Here is a 9335-nt window from a genome sequence, read left to right on the forward strand (position 1 = left end):
AAGCGCTGCCAGTTACTACTATCAAAATATAATTTACGCTGTCTTCGTTTGATAACCCTTATTCTTCTCGTAACAGGAAATAGTAGTTTGATACAGAATTTATGTGACAGAAAGGAGCGCATGGTAAGTATGTGAGAGTTGAAATCAGTTTGTGCCAAGAATTATTTGTTCTTAGACGAGAGGAAACTGTTGATCAGACGCTAGCAGATTTGATGTATGTGTTAGCATTTTTGTTTCATTTCAGTAACGAGGAGTTGAAAATGCAGTACTCAGCACCGAGGTAATAAATTTGAAAATAACATATCACTTACCAACATCCATGCAGATCCTGGAAGTCAAATTAACAACTGCTTCTTAAGCGACACATGAATCTCTCTCACGACCAAACACGTGCAAATCCTTTTACAGGCTACGTGGAAAATGGTCGATCCCTTATTTCACCTATCTCTTACGAAACCGTGATGTAACCACCGTACAGCACACACACTAATCATTATACCGAAAACGCCGATATTCCAACGTCCTGCGCAAACCTGTACATGCATGTGCCTACTCAGTACAGGGTAGACTGCACTTTCAGTTTACACTCACAGATTCTATTAATACTTTGAAAACGAGTTTACACTGTTTTCACTTTATTATTATGACCTCATAGTCCGAGCAGTTTCACGCTATACTAGCAGAAACAGCTAGTGGCTTAGTCGACCGTCGTAGTATTTCTATAGAGCACTGTTTCACAGGTTTTGTGAATAAGCGGACGAATATTACTGTAATGTTGTCTACTTCAACGCAACAGCATCCCACCCAATAATTTTCGCTGACGAAACACTTTGTTGGTTTCCGAGGAAGCCGTTTCATGATGTGGCTCATTCCGTAACGAAGTGAAGCAACAATCGATCATAAGAAAATAAAGCATCAGTTGAAACTAATCCTGCTCTATCCCTTTGTACGACATAACAGCAGCGCTAATACGTCTCAAACATTTATCCCATTTGTTAATATAACACAATCCTGCCTTTCGTGGATATGCGGGTTCTCTCAAAGTCCTAAATTTCAGCGAGTTGGTTGCCATTCTACACTGCGACCCAATAACGCCGGTGCGTAATACTAAGGACGATAGTAACTTTCGGATAATGTGTCACTGCCAAAGCCAGTGCCAACGCCGGATGAAAACTGGATCACACGTAGACGTAATAGCTGCTGTGAGGTCACGTTTACGTGTGTTTTTTTAATTGAATTTCTGTCTATCGATAGTAATCTCATTGGTTTATACAGAAAATAATTTGTTAATGTTTGCGCGGGATTTGAAAGTGCTTTTTAAGTATTGGTAGCATCAAGAAATATTGAGGCAAGAGCGGGGCCAAGTTCTGCTCCTGATTTTTGAAGATGTGGAAAATAATGGGAATGGGGAGCACCATATTCCTCATGTTCGCTTCACTATTGTGAAATTGGTTGATGAATTAAGAGGACCAATGAAAGTCGTAAGTTTTGCCAGGCTCTACAATGTAATTGCTTGCTATTATAAGAGTAGTAATTGTGGCCGCAACATGACACTGTCCACGGTTTCGAAGAAACGCAGTAGCGATTTGTATATGCGGCACTGGGTAAAAGATCGTGCGTGGCGGTCTGTTCGAAGAGGGAGGTGGTTTGAGAAATCAAGGCTTCCTATGAAAAGTATTTTATTTCTTCCTTACTATTTTGTTTAAGATCCGCTATTTGTCTTGCTGCTCATGAGACAGAAACAGACCGTAAAACACCTATAGAGCGGGTAGTTTGTTAGGGCAAAATTGGTGGGCCGGGGTTATTATGGAAAACGAATCACAATGTGTAAAAAAAAGGGGGGGTAGTGAGTAGTGAGAGGACATGATGTTGTTGGACAAAAAGTTTTTATTATTTAAGACAGTCGGTTTCAGCAGACTTTGCCGTCATCTTCAGGTATTAAAATATTTTGTCGTAAAACATGTACGCTGAACATGATTTACAACAAAAGATTTTAAGACCTGAAGATGGCAGCAAAGTCTGTTGACACTAATTGTCTTAAATACCAAAAAAATATTTTATGCGATCTTGGGTATAGAATGGTTTTCAACAATTAAACAGATCGACCTTTAGATCACTCAAAATGAGAAAATTCAGTTATCGAAGTTCACTATGCTCATACTTCCGATTCATTTGTCACAAGCAAGTGACGGACTTGGAATCGTTTACAGACACGTTCCGGTAGTCATTTTACTTAGAGTCGCAGAAGAGCGAGTTCTTGCCTCAATAGACGACGCTGCTATACTTACTCAGGAATTAGTGACGCTATGTCGTTCAACTAGTATTCTTGGTCCACCATTTAGCCGCCGTTTTAAGTGTGGGCTCTGAGGAAGGTGGAAACTAGAATTCGAATCTGCGAATCGACCACAAAAGTACATAAAGAGTTTTTGAATGGTAGGTACTATTCTAAATTCTAAAGCCAAGTAGCGAGTATCGGGGAAATCAGTGTCACATCTTTGGATGTAATAGTGGTCGCCATGACTGACCCAACACAAGGAGACGAGCGCCGCTAAGAACCCTCTGGGCATGTTGCCCAACGACGCAGTGCAAATACGAAATGATTGGAATTATGAAAGGCGTCACGGCCTATTATTGTAATACCTAATCCAAGTCCTTCTTGCTCATATTAGACTCTCAAGGTTGGTCTGCATGTATTTTTTCGCAAGACGTGCCATGTGCCATCAAATACTAACCTTGCCTTAACTGTCTTCTCTTTTGACATACGAGCAAGCAACGAAAGAGAAAAATTGGGGTCCTAAATATTGTGGATCACACCCAGTTCACTCTTTTGATTTCATAAATGATAGTTAATTGAAACCCTCAGCAGCCGATAGGTGTTGTTGACATACCTTGATGGGGACAGTTGAAAATGTGTGCCCCGACCGGGACTCGAACCCGGGATCCCCCGCTTACAAGGCACACGCTCAATCCATCTTTTTTTCTACCGTTTTTTTCTTTATTAAAACGATCATAGAAGCACAAAAACAAAATAATGAAGTACTGGAACTGTTTCAACACGAATTGTATCCTACAAAATACTGAAGAACACATTTCATTATAGTGCCATATAGTGCCATATAGTGCCATATGTAAGCTTACAAAACAGAACAAAAACATTAAACTGACAAGAGCATCTTCAGTCCAGACAGAGACATAGAACCAAAACGCAAACACACACACACACACACACACACACACACACACACATATATATATATATATATATATATATATATATATATATATATATATATATGAGACTGTCTTAATTAGAATTGCAGTTCTGTCAGTTGATTCACAACCGTCCAAACTCTTCACAGAAATTCATTTGGAGCATATAATAGAATAACAAGGACATGCACAGGCAACATAAATTAAGGAAAACCTCAAATGAAGTTAATAACACCGTTGAGAAGTCGGGAGCAGTCCTAGGAAAAGGTGCACCCCTTATTCGTTGTGTATTTTGTTCGCTACATAGTCATGCACGAAATCTGTGTCCTTACCGGCGTCGAGAATTACCCTACGCCTTGTTTTTCAAAAATTATGTCTAACATGTTACCAAACATCGTCCTGAAATTTGGGCAAAGTTTCATCTTCAACGTGCCGTTCTCATATAAGCCTCGAAACTAATGAGATTATCTTCACTATTGTGGATGATGATGTATGTCACAAACTGTCCTAACAGCCACATCACGGTGTTGTTCTTGGTAGCGGGAAAATGTTTCGTGTCCGGCCAGAGCAGGATGTCGGTGCAGTGGCTGGCTGGGCTGCCGCGGGTAATCAGGCCCAGCCTCTGCTGCACCCATTTCCAGTTAATGAGATGGCCGCCACAAGAGAAGGATGGCGTAAGGTGTCGATCAGATCACAGCGGACGCATTTATCACTGTCACTTAAACCGATTCTATGCAAGCATTCATTAGTGGGTATAACATCGTTTACCAGTTTATACCATGTGGACGCCACCTCAGCAGTGTGGACGGTTAAACTTACGTTGTCCCAAACTGCCTTCCAATGAACGTTCGGGTATTTAAGTTTAATGGGATTCCGGACTATTGAAGATGTCCATCTTTTTAATAACAGGTGCGTCGTCGGTAAATCCTGCGTGAAATAATGTCCATCAATATAGCTTACTTCAAGAAAAAACTGCTTGATATGTCGTAGTTTGTAATGCATTTTACCTACATCAATGGGTAGGTGCATATCGGTGGGTTGTAAGGTTCGGAAGAGCCAACTGATTACGCTGAGAGGTTCCTTGTCCAACAAGTGGGTGATTCGTTTAATATATAGCGCCGTACACTTTCCGTTAATGTCAGGCATGTTGAGTCCGCCGGCCTGTCTGGAAGACGTAAGCGTGGTGTATTTCACTTTGAACAGATGCCCTTGCCAGATAAATCTATTAGAGAGTTTCATCACGTGTTTGACCTGCATCTTGGGGACTGGAAATATTTGGGCCGTATAGTACGCTTTATTGAATATATAACTGCTGAGGAGTCGTATGCGTTCGAGAATGTCAACGAACCGCCAATTGTTTCCATAGATGGCACCCTGCATTTTATTGGTGACCTGCTTCCAACTTTTTGCATTCATTTTTAGCGGGCAATCGTCGATAATCATCCTCAGAGCGGTGTGGGCTTCGACACGCTTCGTCCACGGTACAATAACTGCGTCGAATCCTCGAATGTTGACAAAGGTGCATTTATCGGCGTTGATTTTAGCGCCGGAAGCACGACAGTACTCGTCTTCCGCGGTCTTGAGGGGTGATACGTCTCCGTCGTTGCGCAATAACACTTCGACGTCGTCGGCGTAAGCACGAACCACGAAGGACGTCTCAGCGATCGAAAGGCCTGCAAGTTTGTCATGAATAGAGCGTAAGAGCAGCTCGAGCGATAAAACAACTAATATCAAGGAGAGGGGGCACCCATGCGGCACTCCTCTTTGGACGTCGATGGGTTGAGTAAGCTGCCCATTTACGCTGACTCTGGTTTTAATGCCCGTGACGAAATGTTGCACGACATTAATAACCCGTTGATCAAAACCACACCGCTGCAGTAGCTGTAGGAGGTACTCGTGGCGGACGCGATCAAATGCCTTGCAAAAGTCGATAAACAGCAATGCGAGATTCACGTTAGTGACTGACGCTATGGCTATTACATCTCTATATTCCGAAAGGGGCGCCACAATAGTGTAATCAGGGAAGCATGATTGATCGTTGTGAATCACTTGCATCATTAATGGAGACAATCTGCTCTTGAGTGCTCTGGCAAAGGTTTTGTAATCAAAATTGAGTTCAATGGTTCAAATGGCTCAGAGCACTATCGGACTCAACTGCTGTGGTCATAAGTCCCCTAGAACTTAGAACTACTTAAACCTAACCAACATAAGGACATCACACACATCCATGCCAGAGGCAGGATTCGAACCTGCGACCGTAGTGGTCGTGCGGTTCCAGACTGTAGCGCCTTTAACCGCTCGGCCACTCCGGCCGGCCTCAAAATTGAGTAAAGTAATCGGTCGGAAGATATCTAAGGTTTTTCGGTGTTTCCTTTTTGGTATCAATACATTTCGACCTTCCTTCATTTGGACTGGCACGTCACTCCGCCGCATCACTTCATTGAGAACATCTGTAAATGCGTGTCCGATTATGGGCCAGAAACGCACATAAAATTCCCGTGGCAAACCATCAGGACCAGGGTATTTATTCGATGGCGAGCCAGAAATCAGTTCAAGGACTTCGTCTGGAGCAAAATCGTGTACAACCACCGAGTTCTCCGCAGGCGTGACTACGGTGGGCAGAGAACGCACGATATCGCCGCCGTCATCACCATATGTATCGCATTGCGAGTACAGATCCGTGAAGTACCGGTATACTGCAGTAAGAATATCACTCTGTCGGGTCAAACGGAGACCATCATTTGTGTCCATCTCCCCGATAAAAGCTCGCTTGCGACTGGCACGATGTTTTATGAGGTGATACAGCGATGAAAGTTCGTCCTCTTGAAGCGATTTTGCTTTAAATCTGATCTTCAGCCCTTCAAGCTGCGTTCGCTTTATGCTTATAAGCTTCGCCTTTATTTGTTTGATGGTCGTCAGCTGCGTGTTGGTTGGTAATGTAGTAGCATACAACTCTCGCAGAACTGTCTGGTAAAAATCAATCGTGTGTTTGACATCTTGCGCCCGTTGCCAACTGTAGTTTCTTAAGGATAATCGCATTTTCCGTTTAACCACAACATTGCAACAGGCTATCTTGCTCTGATATCTGCAGCATTGCTTGAGACAATCCGTCCATTTCATGGAGATGACCTCGTATCGCGGCATCGGCGAGAATAGAAACATTAAGGCTCCACGGAATCCTATGCCACTTAGTTTGCTGCTTGGCCAGATTTATCGTGACAGAGAGGGCGTAGTGGTCGGAGAACCTAGCTGGAATGACATCAGCGTCCAGAACATGTTGGCAAATGTTCTCAGAGATGTACAAATGGTCTAGACGGCTACATGCGGTGGCGGTCAGGTACTTGTACTTTACCAGGGCAGGAAATTTTAGTTCCCACGCATCCTTCAGTTGCAGGTGACGCACCAGATCATGTAGTTCCCTACAGTAATTGAAGTTTGGCGATTGATCTTTCCTGTGGATCACACAGTTAAAATCGCCACTAATTATCAACTGGGTCGGGTTACGGCGTAACAAGTAGATGATGTCTTGTTTAAAGAAGTTAGCTCTTTCTGATTTTAGGGTCGTTCCAGATAGAGCATAAATATTGAGCATATATTTGCAAGCTATGCTCTACCGGAGTCCAACATTTCGATATTACTCATATTACTGACTGGGATTCCGTCTCGTGATAGAATGGTCGTACCTGTACCCCCGTACGGCGCGGTGTTTACGATTGTTGCTAATCCTGAAACACGAAAACTTAAAATAGACACTTCCTGTAACAGAACTATATCAGCTTCGGACTCATAGAGAAACTGCCGTAGCATTGCTAATTTTAAATCTGTCCTAACTCTATTGATGTTCAGGGACAAAAACTTATAAGCTTGACTCATGATCGTCAGAGGCGTGTAGGTGTTGGGAAGCGTAGGAAGCCAAGTCCATCTCACTGTCGGACTTCGAACCTACATCCGCAGGTTTTGTACCAGTTTTTGCGCTGGCTTTACTTTTTGACTTACTCCCAGCCACGGAGTCATTAGGTTTAACTTTACTTTGCCATCGCACAGTCATCCGAAGTGTCATAGAAGACGGCAGAGTCGGCGAGTCGTGGCAGTAAGCAGTATGTGAAAGTCCTAGCCTCGGAACGGGTGACGGCACGTTCGAAGACGCGGCTTCACTTGTCTGACTGTGTTTGTTTGGAGCCGCACTGGCTGTTTGTATACAGATTTCCGGTTCGTTGCGTTGTTCGGAAGCAGTTCCGAGATGGCGGGTGTTTATGTTATGCTCCACACCGCGTCCATCATCCTCTGTGTTTACGATTTGCAGTTGACTGACTGCCGCCTCTTATGTGTTGACCACCTGTGGCGAGTCGAGAAGCGGTATCGGAACGGATTGCTGTAAACACTCGACTTCACTCGTATTGACAGTTTCTGCGTCGGGAGTTTTAATGTGAATTTGGCGGGTCGTAACTGAGCCATCTAATATATGCGTGTCCTGTGTGGAGGCCCGTGACTCAGCGTCATCGGTTTGATTTTTTACTATCTGTTACCGACAGATAATGCACCACCGGCGGCTAAGGGGTGACTGCCCACGGGTTTCTGAGGTAAGAGTGGGAAGGTGCCGTTACCGAGATCGTTGTCCTCTGACACAGATGCACTTGGTTGGGAGTCAATCACATAAGGCGTCTGATTTTGAGTTAGGACATCAGCCAATGTTAATCTCTGTCGTTGTTGCAGATTCTTTCGAAGTACGACAGCGCGCCGTGGGCAATCATCTCGTAAATGGCCACTCGTGTTACATATAAAAGAAGTGCCTACTGGTCCATCGTAAATGACATGAGCCTTATAACCACAAACCATTATATAGGATTGGATATTGATTTTAACGGCCACGTCAACTCAGCGAACCCCACTATAACATTGGAGTTTGTGACGGCTTGATCATTTTTCGTTTCTAATCTGTCGGATGTCACCGTATTTGGCGAGGACATGTCTAAGAAAACAATTCTAAACCTCAGGTGGCAAACTGTGCACTCGCACTTGTCTATAGTCAATATCAGCGTTAGTTATTGAAACTGTACTCACCGACTGATCACGATGTCGGAACTCTGCTTTCCCACCAGTGTTCACCAAAATTTTCTCCAGTTGTATCTGGTCTAAATACTTCACAAAGAAACAGTATTCCGGCATGTCATAGTATGCTGTGTAGACCTGGTCGGGCGTGATGCCAGTAACATCTACTATCCAGTCACGGATTTCTAGAGAACTCGGTTGCACATTCCTGGAAGATTTCTCAAATGCAAAACACAGGGTATTCTTAAGGGGTACACTGGGAACCATAACTGCACTATATGAGCGGCCGAGATCGCTGTGAGTGAATTAAGAAGCGTGTGTACGACGGTAGTGAAGAAGCACTGAGAATATGACAAGTCACAGTCCAAGAATTTCTATAAACACGGTTTGCGGCGCTACGACTACGCGGAAGTACGGACACATTCGGTCACTATCGCGTCCCAAGCGGAACTGACCAACTGAGCCACCGAGGACACAGATAAATAGCGCGACTGCAGGGACTTATCCCTTGCACGCTTCCCGTGAGACACACATTCCCAACTGTCCACAATAGATGGATGGGGAAAGTATCTGTTAGGAACATTACGTATGTAGATTGTGGACGGTTGGGAATGGGGGTCTCACGGGAAGCGTGCAAGGGATAAGCCCCTGCACTCGCGCTATTCATCTCTTTGGTGGCTCAGATGAATAGAGCGTCGGCCATGTAAGCATGAGACCCCGGGTTCGAGCCCCGATTGGGGCACCAGTTTTCAGCTGTCCCCATCAAGGTATGTCAACAGCACCTGTCGGCAGCTATGGGAGTCAATTAATTATCATTTATTCTAGAGAAGCCGCACAGTCATCTGTGGTATCTGTTCTTTCGAGAGCCGGCCACGGTGGCCGTGCGGTTCTAGGCGCTGCAGTCCGGAACCGCGGGACTGCTACGGTCGCAGGTTCGAATCCTGCCTCGGGCATGGATGTGTGTGATGTCCTTAGGTTAGTTAGGTTTAAGTAGTTCTAAGTTCTAGGGGACTGATGACCTAAGATGTTAAGTCCCACAGTGCTCAGAGCCATTTGAACCATTTTTTTTTTTGTTC

General features: G+C 44.3%; 1 non-coding gene across 1 annotated transcript; it reads right to left on the reverse strand.

The window, feature by feature from the left end:
- Window positions 1–5438: 5438 nt before the first annotated feature.
- Window positions 5439–5522, reverse strand: Trnas-gga (transfer RNA serine (anticodon GGA)). The gene is given in 2 exon segments: window positions 5439–5473; window positions 5483–5522. It is a non-coding gene; the product is annotated as a tRNA-Ser (tRNA).
- Window positions 5523–9335: the final 3813 nt, after the last annotated feature.

The sequence above is a fragment of the Schistocerca serialis genome, chromosome 4 (genome assembly GCF_023864345.2).
Source record: "Schistocerca serialis cubense isolate TAMUIC-IGC-003099 chromosome 4, iqSchSeri2.2, whole genome shotgun sequence".
NCBI lineage: Eukaryota > Metazoa > Arthropoda > Insecta > Orthoptera > Acrididae > Schistocerca > Schistocerca serialis.